This window comes from Equus asinus, chromosome 7 (assembly GCF_041296235.1).
Source record: "Equus asinus isolate D_3611 breed Donkey chromosome 7, EquAss-T2T_v2, whole genome shotgun sequence".
Classification (NCBI taxonomy): Eukaryota; Metazoa; Chordata; class Mammalia; order Perissodactyla; family Equidae; genus Equus; species Equus asinus.
In genome coordinates this window covers 27,248,669-27,261,341 of record NC_091796.1, presented here as the reverse complement: position 1 = coordinate 27,261,341, position 12,673 = coordinate 27,248,669, and the positions used below count along the sequence as shown (strand labels likewise).

Here is a 12,673-nt window from a genome sequence, read left to right as displayed (position 1 = left end):
GGCCCCTTGACCAAATAAAATTTTGTGCAAAAACAGACCCACACAGAACTGTTGTGCTTGAATCAGCTGGGTGAATCCTGTTGGAGAACAGCAGTCTAACCCTACTCCTCATTCCAAGTAAGGAAACTAGGCCCAGAGAGGTCAACCTCTGTTCTCTGACTTCATCACAACCACCTTCAAGTGCCTGGTACGTCTTGGGTGGGGCCCTGTACCTGGATTCTCTTAAAAGTTCTCATAAGTGATTATGACCTGTAGTCAGGTTTAGGAATCGCTGGATCAAGCACTAGTTTGAAGGTGAAGAATAAATTAGCAGCAGAGCTGATTCCAGCTGCTCTTGAGGTCAGACAGGCCAAATGCTAGGACAACGACTTCCAAGAAGCTACTGGAATTAATTTCTGGCACTGAGGTTTGCTGATATGGAACACGATGCCACAGGATGGCCACTGACCAGGACTTCAGCATCTTCTGATGAAAGGGTAATTTTTTGTAATCTTTGGCAGTTTTTCAAGCGAGGTGAGTTCCCCTGTACCACTTGGCTCAAATTTATCTTTGTTAAGAGTGTTACTCCAGTCAGTCCCACAGGTATAAAAATGGGATAAAATTATTTCATCGTGTAGCTGAAATACCGGTGTGCAACAGAGCACCCAGCCCCAAAAAGCAATTTTGTAGAAATCAACGGATCTTGCCAGCAGCTCAAAAAGAAAGGGACAAGGTGGCCTTGCATGGTGCAGCTGCCACCTGGTAAAGATGTCAGGGCTTTCCAACAGCTTTCTTTGTGGTCCCAAAGGGGTCATTTAATGAAAAGATCAGGATCTTGGTCAAGTCTCCACTGAAAGCCCCAAACACTGAATAGCTTGTCCAATGAATGTCACGTCTTTGGTCAATTTCTTCTCTTCCCTGGGCCTGGCTTTCCATCCGCAGCTGCATCTGGATAGAGTGGGGCTGAGGGAGTGGGCCCCACTGCCGGCTCTCTAGAACATTCTTCAGGAAAACAGATTAAGAACACCAAACCCTGTGTCATACCAGGCCCTGCCCTGTCCTAGAGAGGGTAAACCTTCTGAGAGCTCTTGGACACACGAGAAAACATCAGGCTATGGAGGATGATCAAGAAGTCAAAACGGCTCTCACATAGGTATGGCAAGCAAATGTGACTGAGCTGACTCCAGAACATTTCCTGGGTGCTCCTTCCTTGAGCATATAAACACTTAGAAAACAGGACAGCTATAATTAAAAGAGCAGGTATTATCAACAAGCGTTGGCAAAGACTTGGAGAAACTGGAATCCTCAGACGCTGCTGGTGGGAATGTAAAATGGGGCGGCCACTGTGAAAAAGAGTAGTTTCCCAAAAGGTAGAACTTAGAGTTACCTACTATGTGACCCAGCAATTCCACCCCTAGGTACACATCCAAGAGAAATGCTAACCTATGTCCACACGAAAGCTTGCTCACAAATGTTCATGGCATCATTTTACAGGGACCAGATGTGCAAATGACCCAAATATCCATCAACTGATGACTGCACAAATAAAATGTGATCTAACCCTACAAGTGACATTATTCAGCAATAAAAAGCAGTGAAGTACTGACAAACATGCTACAACATGGATGAACCTTGAAAACACTATGAGAAGTGAAAGCAGCCAGTCACTAAAGGCCACATGATTCCATTTATATGAAATGTCTAAAATAGGCAAATCTCTGTAGAGACAGAAAGCAGATTATTGGTGACCTAGGACTGAGGAGTTGGGGTGAAATGGGGAGTGACTGCTAATGGGTGTGGGGTTTCTTTTTGATGTGATGAAAATATTCTAAGATTGGTTGTGATGATGGTTGCACAACTTTGCAAATATACTAAAAATTATTGAACTGTACACTTCAAATGGGTGAATTTTATGGCATGTGAATTACATCTCAATAAAGCTGTTATTTTAGAAAACAATCCCCTAGAAAAGTTCCTGTTGTTTAGTTCTGCTTAATAGACTCTGCTAGACTTCCCTAGGGCTTAAGGAAGGCAAGTGTCAGCAGGAACCAGAGTCACTGCCACCTCTCCAGTGGCCTTTCCAGGAGCTTCACAAAGACCAACAGGCCAACCTCTTATCTCCAGAAACAACAGAATTGTCAGCCAGAACCCATAGCCAAAAAATCAAGAGCGCTTGGTCTACGTGTGCATGTGTGTATAGGTAAGACAGAATTTTCCTGAAGGCCAAGTCCAGGCCTATGATATCATTTGGGAGGTTCACATGTACATTTGCTTCTGGTTTGTATCTAATTTGAAAAAGCTGACACAGATTGTGTACTCTACTATAAGCAATTTTTCCAGTTTGGAGTCTTAGTGTTGCTCTACTCAATTCGTTCAGAGGATGGACTCGATTCTTAAAAGATGAAGAACATGCTGCTCCAGGTTCCCGCCCTAGGAGGGAAGGCTCCAGTCATGCAAGCTTTCTGTTCCCTACTCCATGTAGACATGTGCCAGGCTAGCATTGGGGAGCAGCTCCTACCCCACGGGGCAAAGCTACCTTCTTGCTAGCTGGCTTCCTGCATGTGGTAGGGGTGGAGGGTGACAATGAGAGAGAAGGAGGCCCAATCTGGCTGGTCCCCTTCCAAGCAAGGCCCCAAAAGAGGGGGCCTTCCAAATGGAACAAAAGAGAGTTCAACAGAAGAGAGTACACATTCCTCTTTTTCTAAACACAGGCTGGAGATGTGGAGAGGAAAAGTGAAATTATGCTGCAATTTTGAAAGTCATCCACTGAAGATAAACTCTCCCTACAAAGGAATTACTCATCTCACGCCATCATGGTACCTTGGGGTCTATCAGTATTCAAATTTATTAAGCAATGACATGCAGAACACATGGGATAAAGGGCCCGCTTCATCACCCCAATCCCCAAGCTGGTTTTTTTTTCTTTTTTGCTAAGTCATGAGAAGTCCAGCAAGTTAAAAATCAAAACAAAAAGTAACAAGTGTTTGTGTGTGTGAGTGCACACACACACACAGATGGAAAAAATCCTTCGTGGAAGTTACTATGAGGCGGGCGGCTTCAGAAAGGAAAAACACAATCTCTGACTAATAAGAAGGAGACTCCAAATTGCTCTTGGCAACAATCTCTCAACCCCAGATTCCCCTCCCTCTATTCATCTCTGAGGTTCCCAGCCAAAGGAAAATAAACTGAACAGCTCTCTCCCTGGCCCAACCTGTAGGGCTGCACGGCTGAGCAAGAACTGAGCAAACAAACATCCCCATGCAATTATACACCTGTGTAATTGCTGTAAACACGGGCCAGCCGGGTGCTGGCCGCTCTTATCAACTGATAATCTCAATATTAGGAGAAAAATGCCTTTATTCTGGCACCACGACATTAAAACAAAATGCAATATGATCTGTGACCTCAAATCCAGGAGATCTGTTTGTTTTTCATTTTAAGGAAGAAGAAAGAAGAAGGAAAAACTGTCCTCCCCCTAAGAATTGGTGTCAGTTCTGGAGAAGGAAGGCCCCAGAGCATCACTCAGGTGGGCTTAGTTTCAAGGCAAGATTTATCAGTTCACCCTTCCTCCCAAAAGCGATAGTTAATTTTAGAGGTAGTTATCTTTCACCTATTATGCCACTCAGGATGGAAGGAGAGTGAACAGGCCAAATGTTCCAGAATATTTATGGCTGCTCTGTCTCAAAGATCCATTTGACACCTTTTTATTAGGACAGATATGTCAGGTCAGCTAAAACGCAGACAGACAGGGGCATGAGGAAATGGCATTGTGAGTGGAGATATAAGCGGATGGAGCATGATCTTCTCAGTTGAGCCCTGAAGTGCCCTAACCAGCCAGTGTGAGCTGCTCTGAGAACTACGGACAGCCAAGAGACCTGGGTTCTACTGTTGGCTTTGCTACCAAGTCCTGTGACCATGGACAAGCTTCCCCAGGAGTAGGAAGAGGGGCCTGGAGCTGCAGCTCCAGCCCTGTGAGTCAGGGAAGGACCATCGCCTCCACTGAGAAAGGTGGCTGACGCATCAGGAGAGTGACGCACTGGGGCAGTCCCCCACCCAGCTCGCACTGCTCCAGAGAGGGGTCAGTCCTCTTGGAAGCTGCCGGGGGCTCCTGTCATCTCCAGCTTGGACTTGCCAAAATTAAAGGCTCCTCTCAGAAGCCACAATCATAAATCAATAATCTGAACAGCGCGGCCTCAAACAGCTTCACAGGAATGTGTGCACTCCACAGCGCCCCCTTGAGCCAGGGACAAGTCCTCGTGACTGTAGCACCAGGACAACTCGGCCTTCTAACTTCCCACCCCTCGTGTTCACCCAGGCCTCCTGCTGCTTCTCCTTCTTCATGGCAATGCTTTTGCAGCACCTTCCCACGTATTGTCTCATTTCACTCACTCAAACCCATTGCCTGGTGCACTACTACTAATAGTCTTCCCATTGACAGAGGCCAGGGACCAAGTCAGACTTCACTTACGGATGGATGCCTGCCCCTCAGCACGGTGCCTGGAAGCACACATTAGACAATACGATAATTGTTGAATAAATGATTGATTAAATGGATGGGAAGAAACTGAGGTTCAAAAAGGTTAATACTGTGTGTAACCCTTACATACTATTTTGTGTTATACTGTAATTATACTAGGGTGATTTCTGTCTCCCCAACTAAAGTCTAAGATTCTAGAAGATGTGTGGTATAATGGGTAGCTTTGATGACTGGCTCTGTCACTAACAAGCTGGGCAGCTTACTTAACCCCTTTGAGTCTCAGTTTCCTCATCTGCCAAGTGGGGCTAATGATCCATATCTGGCAGGTTATGCGGGTTAGAGGAGATAACGCAAGGTCTCTGAATGTGCCATCTCTTTCCTCACCGCCCCTCCCCTCTCTGGTTTATCTCCCAGCACTGACATGCTAGCATAGCCTCAAGTTTTGCACCCTGCATGCCTTTGTTCTTTTGGTCTGTCTCCTTCAAGGTGCTGTTCCAATGCCACCTCCTACGTGAAGCCTTTCTTGACCTCTCTGGCTGCCCAAGTGCCTGTTCTCAGCTTCCGAAGTGGCTCTCCCAGCAGTCTGTCAAGGACGTCCTCTTGCCACCTAGGTTTTGCTCATTCTGCTCAAGCCTCATTTCTCTAGGCTAGATGCCCCTTGGTGGTGGCTCAGGCCCAATCCTGTCTGCATCTCCCCACGGGGCTCAGAAGGCACTGGGTAGGATCCAAATCTACCAGTTTCATGAAGTGCTGGAACCCAAGCTTCTGGCCTCAGGGCCCATAGGACATTGGTGACCCACGGTTCTGAGTAAGGAGCCCTGGACTCCCCTGGCCCCCTGGGCCTCAGTCCCTCACCTGCAGGATGGAGATGATGAGGGCAGTGGTGGCTCCCCTTGCCTGGTCCTTAGTGCAATAGTTTGGGAGTTAAGGACACAAAACAAAGGCCTTGCCCAGAGAGAGACTGAGCACAGGTTGACCCAAGTCTACTGGGGAGGGTGGGTTTCTTTTCCCCTTCAGCCCAGGTTGGGCTGTAAGGGGAAAGGGTGGCAACAAGACTTCTGTCCTTCCTGGAGATCTACCCAGAGGAGGTCCCTGAACCCTTCTAATCCCTGGGGGGCCAAACCCAGTGAGGCAGGGGGAGGGAGGAGCAGAGCTGAAACTTGAACCTGGCAGAGCCTGGGCCCTTCTCCCTCCTTCCCTTCCACAAAATCTTCCATCAATCTGGAGAAAACTGCCTGATTGTTTCAACCACTTCCTTTCCATTTTCAAAATTCTGCATTTAGAGGGATGGTAAAGGGGTATGCCACCAGTCCGCCGAACCGCCAGAATGGGGCTGCCTTCCGGGCAGAGCTCAGGACCGGGGGCTTAAAAGAAAGAGGGCAGCCTCCCGGCTCCTGCCCATTCGCCCACAACCGGGACAACAGAAGCCAGAAACTGGGACAACCGAACCGGACGCCCCTCGGAGCCCTCCCCAGGGGCTCGAAGAAAACTGTAGCCGGCCCTCGACGCTCCACGCGGGGCTGTGTGAGGGACTGCGAGCTCTTTCCAGAGTCCTTCCCAGGCCAGCCGCGCCGCCGCTGCGCCCGCCTGCAGGGCACCCGGCGCTCGGGAGGGTGACGCGGGCCCGGGCGCCTACGGGGGTGGGGGCGCTCGGAGCCCGTCCCTGCCCCACCCGCAGCGGGCCACCTTCGGAGGTCTGAGACCCCAGCCTGACTCCGGCCGGCCGGGGAGAGAGTTGTCCCCGCCCACCCACGCCCAGGATGGAGTGCACGGAAGGGTCCCCCACTCACCCAGCTCAGTGGGGACCCCAACGGGACCGCCTCTGGCTCGCCGAGCGATTTCTGCCAATCCCCCTTGCATTTCTGCCTCTGTCCAGACCTAGACTTCTGCCAGGAGTTGCCATGGCTTTTGTTTTCTCCCTAAGTTTTGCATCTGACCCAGGGGAGGACCAAGCTCTTTCGGGGTTAGCAATTTAACAATGTATATCCGCAACCAGCTTTCGGAGTGCCCCTCACACTCTTCGCCGTCCCCTCCTCGCCCCCACCCCAAAAGCCTGTCCGCGAGGGCCGCGCGCGCAAGGAGAAAGCGAGGAGAGTTGGTTTAGTCCGAGTTCCAGATTCTTCCTTGCCTTTCGCTGCGAGGTACGCGGCCGCGCGCCCCTCCATTAGCTCAGGGGCTCCGGCCCCGGTTTCCCCAGCACGCTCGGCTCCAGTCCGGCCGGCGTTTGAAACGTCTTGCAGACGCCGCCACTCACGCGGGGCGAGCGCCAGTCGGAGGCGCCACACCGGGCCAGAAGGTCCCCGTTGCGCCCGGCGGGAATGCCCGCAGCGCCCAGGGTGGAGGACGCAGTGGCCGGGCGCCCGGGGGTTCCTCCCCACCCCCTCTCTCCGCTGCCCCGCCGCCTGGGTCCCCCGAGCCCCGATCACACCCCGCCGGGGCCGAGGCCGCCGCAGACCCACCTGGCCGCCCCGGGGACGCCGCGCTCGTGCCCGGGCCGTGTCCTGAGCGCCGCCAGGGTCCCGGGCTGGCAATCCACGCGGCAGCGCTGCTCAGGGGAGCCTGCCGCAGCCGGCGGGAGGTTGTCATTGATTCGTGCTGGGCGAGTTAAGCCATTCCAGGAGTGGTTTTGAGAAAGCGCTCCCACCCCTCCCTCCAACCAGAAGTATTTGGCAGGCAGCCCCTTTCGTCCACCTGTACTGTTAAGCGCGGGACAGGGACCAATTTCACCAGTCGCGCTTTCTGCCTCACTTTCTAACACGCGAATCAAGCCTTTTCGTAAAGGTAAAGCCGAAATGAAAGCACCGGTGGTGGAGGATTCCCTCCCTGCCCCCCCAGCCTTTTCTCCTGGGTCTCTCCATTTGTTTATTTTTTTTCTCTCTAATATTTCACAAAATGCCTTACCACTTATCTCAAATCAGGGGCGGCTTTTTATTGTTTTATTCAATTCTGCGTGTCTTTTATTTTCAGAGGTAATTTTACTTCCATTTGCCTGCAACCTGAGCCCAATAAAATTACTAGAATGATATGTTTCCTCCTTAAAGGGTCGTGAGTAACTTAACCAAATCAAACACTGCACAGCAAGCATCTGAGCAGCGAATAGAGAGGGAAGTGCAGGAAGGAAGTACAGAACTACAGCTCCCTCCACCCCATCGGCGCCCAGGGGCCGGGCCCAGGTGGAGTCGTGAGGCCCGCGGTGGGGGCACCCACGGACACTCCTCCCCCACAACAAACACACATATCATACAGGCTCTCCTTTGCTTTGTCTCCCTTCTAAGACTGACTCAGAAATGCCAACCGGAGATCCAACAGTCCACATTTGGTGTGGGCCAGCCACCAATCACAGAGAGGTGTGGCCGGGCACCCTCTCCCAAGCTGTTCCTTAAAACCACACACCGCGCCCTTTTTGAGAACTGCCAGCTGGGAGGCTCCAGCCGCTGTGGGCCCTCTTTCCCCTGGAATTGTCCTTCACCTGGGGGAAACTGTCATTAACTTCTTGGGACCCAGGTTGACTGTTCTCAGAAATGAAGGAGGAGCCAGAAAGAGTCCTTCCTCCTGGGTGACTAGCTGCCCCGTGTGCCCCCGAGGACTCAGCACAAAGCAAAAGAGACCAATAAGAAACCTGGCCCTCTGCAGCCTCTGCCACTCTTCCAGGGGCAGACTGTGAGCCTGAAAGCACCCCAAAGCCAAAGGCAAATCCATGAGTCTAGGAAGGTCAGGAACCCCAGGAAGATGGTTCATCCAAAATATCTCCTCCAACAGGTGCCCCCTGCCTGAAATCCCAGTGCACGTGATTCATTCCTTCGTGGGGCACGCCCTGCAGAGGGCCTGGGCCAGGCAGGCAACAAGGCTTCAGGAAGGCAGGAAGGGTCTCTGTGGTTCTAATACTGTAAATACCCAAGGGCCTGGGCAGGAGACTCCACAAGAGGCTCGAATGAGTCTGTCAGACCCTCCTTGCTGTTGTGGGAGGACCATGGATGGCAGCATGAGGGGACAGAGAGGCTTGGAGCCAGGGAGCGGTGGGGTGAGGTGGGGTGGGGTGGGGAGGGGGTGCCAAATCAGGGAATCAGGCACTGAGGGTCATAAGGGGAGGCCCTTACTTAATCAGGACAGGTGGACCATTTCCAAGATTGGATGACTCCCTAGTGTTTTATCAAAAACACGTACACCCGGAACACCCAAGCTGAAGAATGAAAAGCCAAATCCCTTTGTCCACAAAGTCACTAATTACATATCCAATCAAGCGTCACTCCACACTCCACCCCCAGACCCGGTAGGCAAAGGTGTCAACATAGGACCTGGATGGAAGCAGGATCAATCCAGAAGTGTTTGTGCACCCTGGAAGGGTTTGCCTCAGTGGGGTGGAGGCGGGGTGGGGAGGGAGCAGTGGGGTGCCGCCCTTGGAGCCTCTCCTCTTGTGTGGAGATAAGGCACAAGAGGCTGACAGCATGGAGCAGAGTACATACAGTACTTTGTGGGGTCCGTTAAGGAACAGGCTGCTAATTCTGCAGAGCAGACAGAAGCCAAGAGCAGTGATGAAGACAGGGTTCCTGGGAGAGGGCTCCGGGAGGGAGGTGGGCTAGGCAGGCCTGGAAGTTCGAGCTGCTGCCAGCAGGAGGGGCATGTCAGGTGGGCGCTGGGAAGGCTGCGGGAGGGGGCGGCAGACCCAGTTTAGAGGGTTCTCCCAGTAGATAAAACATCAGGTTGGGGTCTATGGGTAGAAACAGTTTACGGGTGCAGCTTCCGGCTGAAAGGAGAGAGCGCAGGGCAGGGCTGGCTTTGGAGGGAGGGTGGATTAGAGCACCTCTTTCAAACCCAGCTGAAGCTGGATGGGGGCAGAGGGGATGGTGAGGGGGGAGAGGCTGCGGGGAGGGGTGGGGGAGAGTTGGGGTGCCCAGCCCAGCCTGCTTCCAGGCGGCCCCTCCTAGTGGGGCTCCAGTCCCTGGACCTGAAGGAGTGTCTGAGTAGGCCAGTGGATGGTGCCAGGGCTGACGATATTGCAGCCAGGAGCCAGGGGGAGAGCTGGCCACCGTCCAGCCCACTGGCTGGGTCCGGCAGTGGACAGCGAATGTCATTCCTCCCTCCCCCTTAATCACTGTGTATGTGTGCCCTGTTGGGACACGCCCTTCGGAATGGCTCAGGGCAAAAAGTGGGAAGCCCTACCCCACTGCCCCTCCAGCCTCACCTCCCTGTTCTCAGCCCCTGTGCCAGCTGCCTCCTGGGAGCATGAACATGAAAGAGTCTTGGAGGGGTGGGGTGACAAGAGGGGGACTGGGGAGGCTCCCAAAGCCACCGACAGAAGGGGCTCTGGGAGGGCCAGACTTTAGATCTGTTACTATGTGTTTCCTTTCGGGATATGGTTCCTTCCTAGGCACTCTTTGGCCACCTCCCTCTTACTCACTCTCCTCCTCTCCCCCTCCTTCCCGCCCACCCCCCCTTCCCGGGTCAGGTCGGTCAGAGAACTTGGAAACAGGCTGGCTTACAGGCTCCTTGCCTTTCACATCTGCCTCCAAACCCACAGCTTGCTCTTGTTCCAGGGAGGATGAAAGCTCCTGCTTCAACCACTAAGCACGGCTCAGAAGGCTAAACAGGAGCACAGTGAGCAAATCCGCACTGTCTTAACTCGACACTTTAGTGACACCTGGTCATCAGCTGTGACGGAGGCACACCGGAGGCTTCCGCATACAGCGTGCACCGCTCCGTGCCTAGAGAGGTGGATCTGGATATGAACTGTGTGATCCAGAAATAACAATAACTAATATCTATTGAGGGTCTCCTTCACTTAATCCTTGCAACCACACCATGAAGTAGGATCCTATTACTTGCCCCTTTTATTCATGAGGCAACTGGGGCTCAGAGAAGTCTTATAACTTGTGCAAGGTCACACGGCTTGATAAATTGTAAAACTGGACATCACACCTGGTCTTTAGGATTCTGCTGCCCAGAGTCTGCCCCGGGGTTCAGCTCTGGCTCTTTGTCTAGGTCTTACAATTGGTTGCCTAGGTTGCTGCTTGCTTTGCCATGCATGCCTCAGTTTCTCTATCTGCTGAACAGGCAGGGTAATTACTCTTACTGAGCCGAGAGGATATTATTAGCGAGGAGGAAGCTGAGATGGAGGCCCGACTTTAGTAGAGCGCTGAGCAAGTCTTCCCTAGAGAATGCGCACAGCACTGCAGCACTGGGCAACGAGTGTCACTCAGGCTGGGAACTCAGAGTCACCCTTGCTGCCTCCCTCTCCTTCTCGCCCCACATCCCGCCCCAGCCCATCTATTCATCGGCAAGACTATCTCCAAAATAGATCTCAAATCCGCCCTCTTCCCGCCACCTCCTCCTTTACTGCCCTTGGCTGAGCCACTATTCTCTCTCAGCTCGGCTGTGCAGGGACCTCCTAACTGGTCCCTCTGCTCCCATTCCTGTCCTGTTCCTTCCACCCAGCGGCACACGGCTGCCCAAGTAATCTTCTTAAAACGTGCATCTCGTCGTGTCACGGGGCACTTAAAATGCCATCCAACCTGTTCACCATGGCCCATGAGGCACCGCGAAATCCCTGCTGCTCTCTCCAAACTCACCGCTACCTCCCGCCCCCATCCTCCAGTGAGGCAGACGTGCCAAGCTCCTTGTCCTGCCGGTGGGGGACTTTGCACGTGTGGATTCCTTGGCCTGACGTGCTCTCCACCTATGTCGGGTTTTGCGGAAATGTTACCTCCTCAGAGAGTCCCTCCTTAACCACCACAGATAAATTAGGAACCCCCCTTATCTATTTCTGACCCTTGATCAAAGCACTCAGGCAACTTGCGTACTTTTAGCTACATGCTTATGTTGAATTATTATTATTATTTTGGAGAGGAAGATTGGCCCTGAGCTAACATCTGTTGCCAATCCTCCTCTTTTTGCTTGAGGAAGATTGGCCGTGAGCTAACATCTGTGCCCATCTTCCTCTACTTTGTATGTGAGATGCCTGCCATAGCATGGCTTGATGTGTGGTGTATAGGTCTGCACCTGCGAACCCTCGGCTGCTGAAGTGGAGCACACAAACCTAACCACTATGCCACCGGGCTGGCCCCTGTGTTATTTTTGACTGTCCCACCCACTAGACTAGAGGCTGCTGTGGGCAGGGACCCCATGTGTCTCTTTCACTGTGGGTACCTGGTTCACAGTAGGCACCTGGCAAGGGAACAAAGGTTTGTAGAGAGAACCCTAGAACCAGGAGACAGGAGGACTGGATCTAGCCCGGGCTCTGCCACTGGTGGGGATGTGTGCCCTTTGGGGATGTCACATGCCCTCCTGGATCCTCATCTTCAGCTTCTGTAAATGGAGACAATGGATGAGATGATGACTAAGAGCCATTCCAGGTCCGATGCTCTGCAGTCAGGTTGTCCTTCATTCTCCGAGAACTTGCAGGTGCCAATAAAGAAGAGAAGCCTGGCCATAAAGCACTTGAGATGGCTGTGAGTAGGGTTTGCTTCTGTTGTCGGTCCTGCTGATTTTTCAGACAAATCAGCTTGTGAGGACTGAGGCATTCCCACAGCTATGACCAACCACAGCCCCCACAGCACATGGTGCCACACAAGTGTAGCAACTGAGGCTTGCCCAGAGAAAGCAGGTACTACCCTGGAGAGAACCAGCACAAGACCAAGTGAGGGCTGATTTTATTTGGTGATTTCTACCTCAACAGCCATGTTCCCCCAGTGCACCAGGTCTGCAGCCATGCAGTGGAGGAGACCCACATACAAAATAGAGGAAGATTGGCCACAGATGTTAGCTCAGGGCAAGTCTTCCTCAGCAAAAAAAAAAAAAAAAAAAAAAAGTATATATATGGATACACAATTTTTAAGAGAATATTAATATATATGAAAAAAATACATGAAATTCTTCCATATTAGAGAAAATTTGTGAAACAGAGGAAGAAGGTCACCCATAATCTCCCCACACTAGATGGGCTAATATTTGTAGCATGACAGTGGCTTGAGGCAGTTAGTCTCTCTCTCTCTTTCTGCCTCACTGGTGTGAACAGGCTGCACTGCATTAACCACAGGCTTCTGCCATCCCACTTTGCATTTCTTAGGTGCTCAACAAGTGTTTAATTAAATTTTGAAGAAAATTAAGAGAAAATTCAACCAGTGGGAGCAAGAAGAAGGTGATATTTCAGGGGCATGGCAGCCTCTTCCATTGTGGCCCCAGCTTCCCATCAGATGACAGATGGAGACCCCCCGATTCTGG

General features: G+C 52.0%; 1 protein-coding gene across 10 annotated transcripts in view; it reads right to left on the bottom strand.

Moving 5' to 3' along the window:
- The window catches only part of ZBTB7C (zinc finger and BTB domain containing 7C), a 353,239-nt gene that overhangs the window by 95,652 nt on the left and 244,914 nt on the right, over nucleotides 1-12,673 (bottom strand). The window contains exon 1 of one of the 10 annotated variants that reach the window (XM_044774690.2): nucleotides 6,916-7,240. The exons of 8 other annotated variants lie outside the window; for them this stretch is intronic. The gene's annotated coding sequence lies outside the window, so the exon portion shown is untranslated. Of the gene's footprint in view, nucleotides 1-6,246; nucleotides 6,813-6,915; nucleotides 7,241-12,673 lie in introns of those variants that run through there. One more of the 10 variants, XM_070513096.1, reaches the window with a different exon arrangement.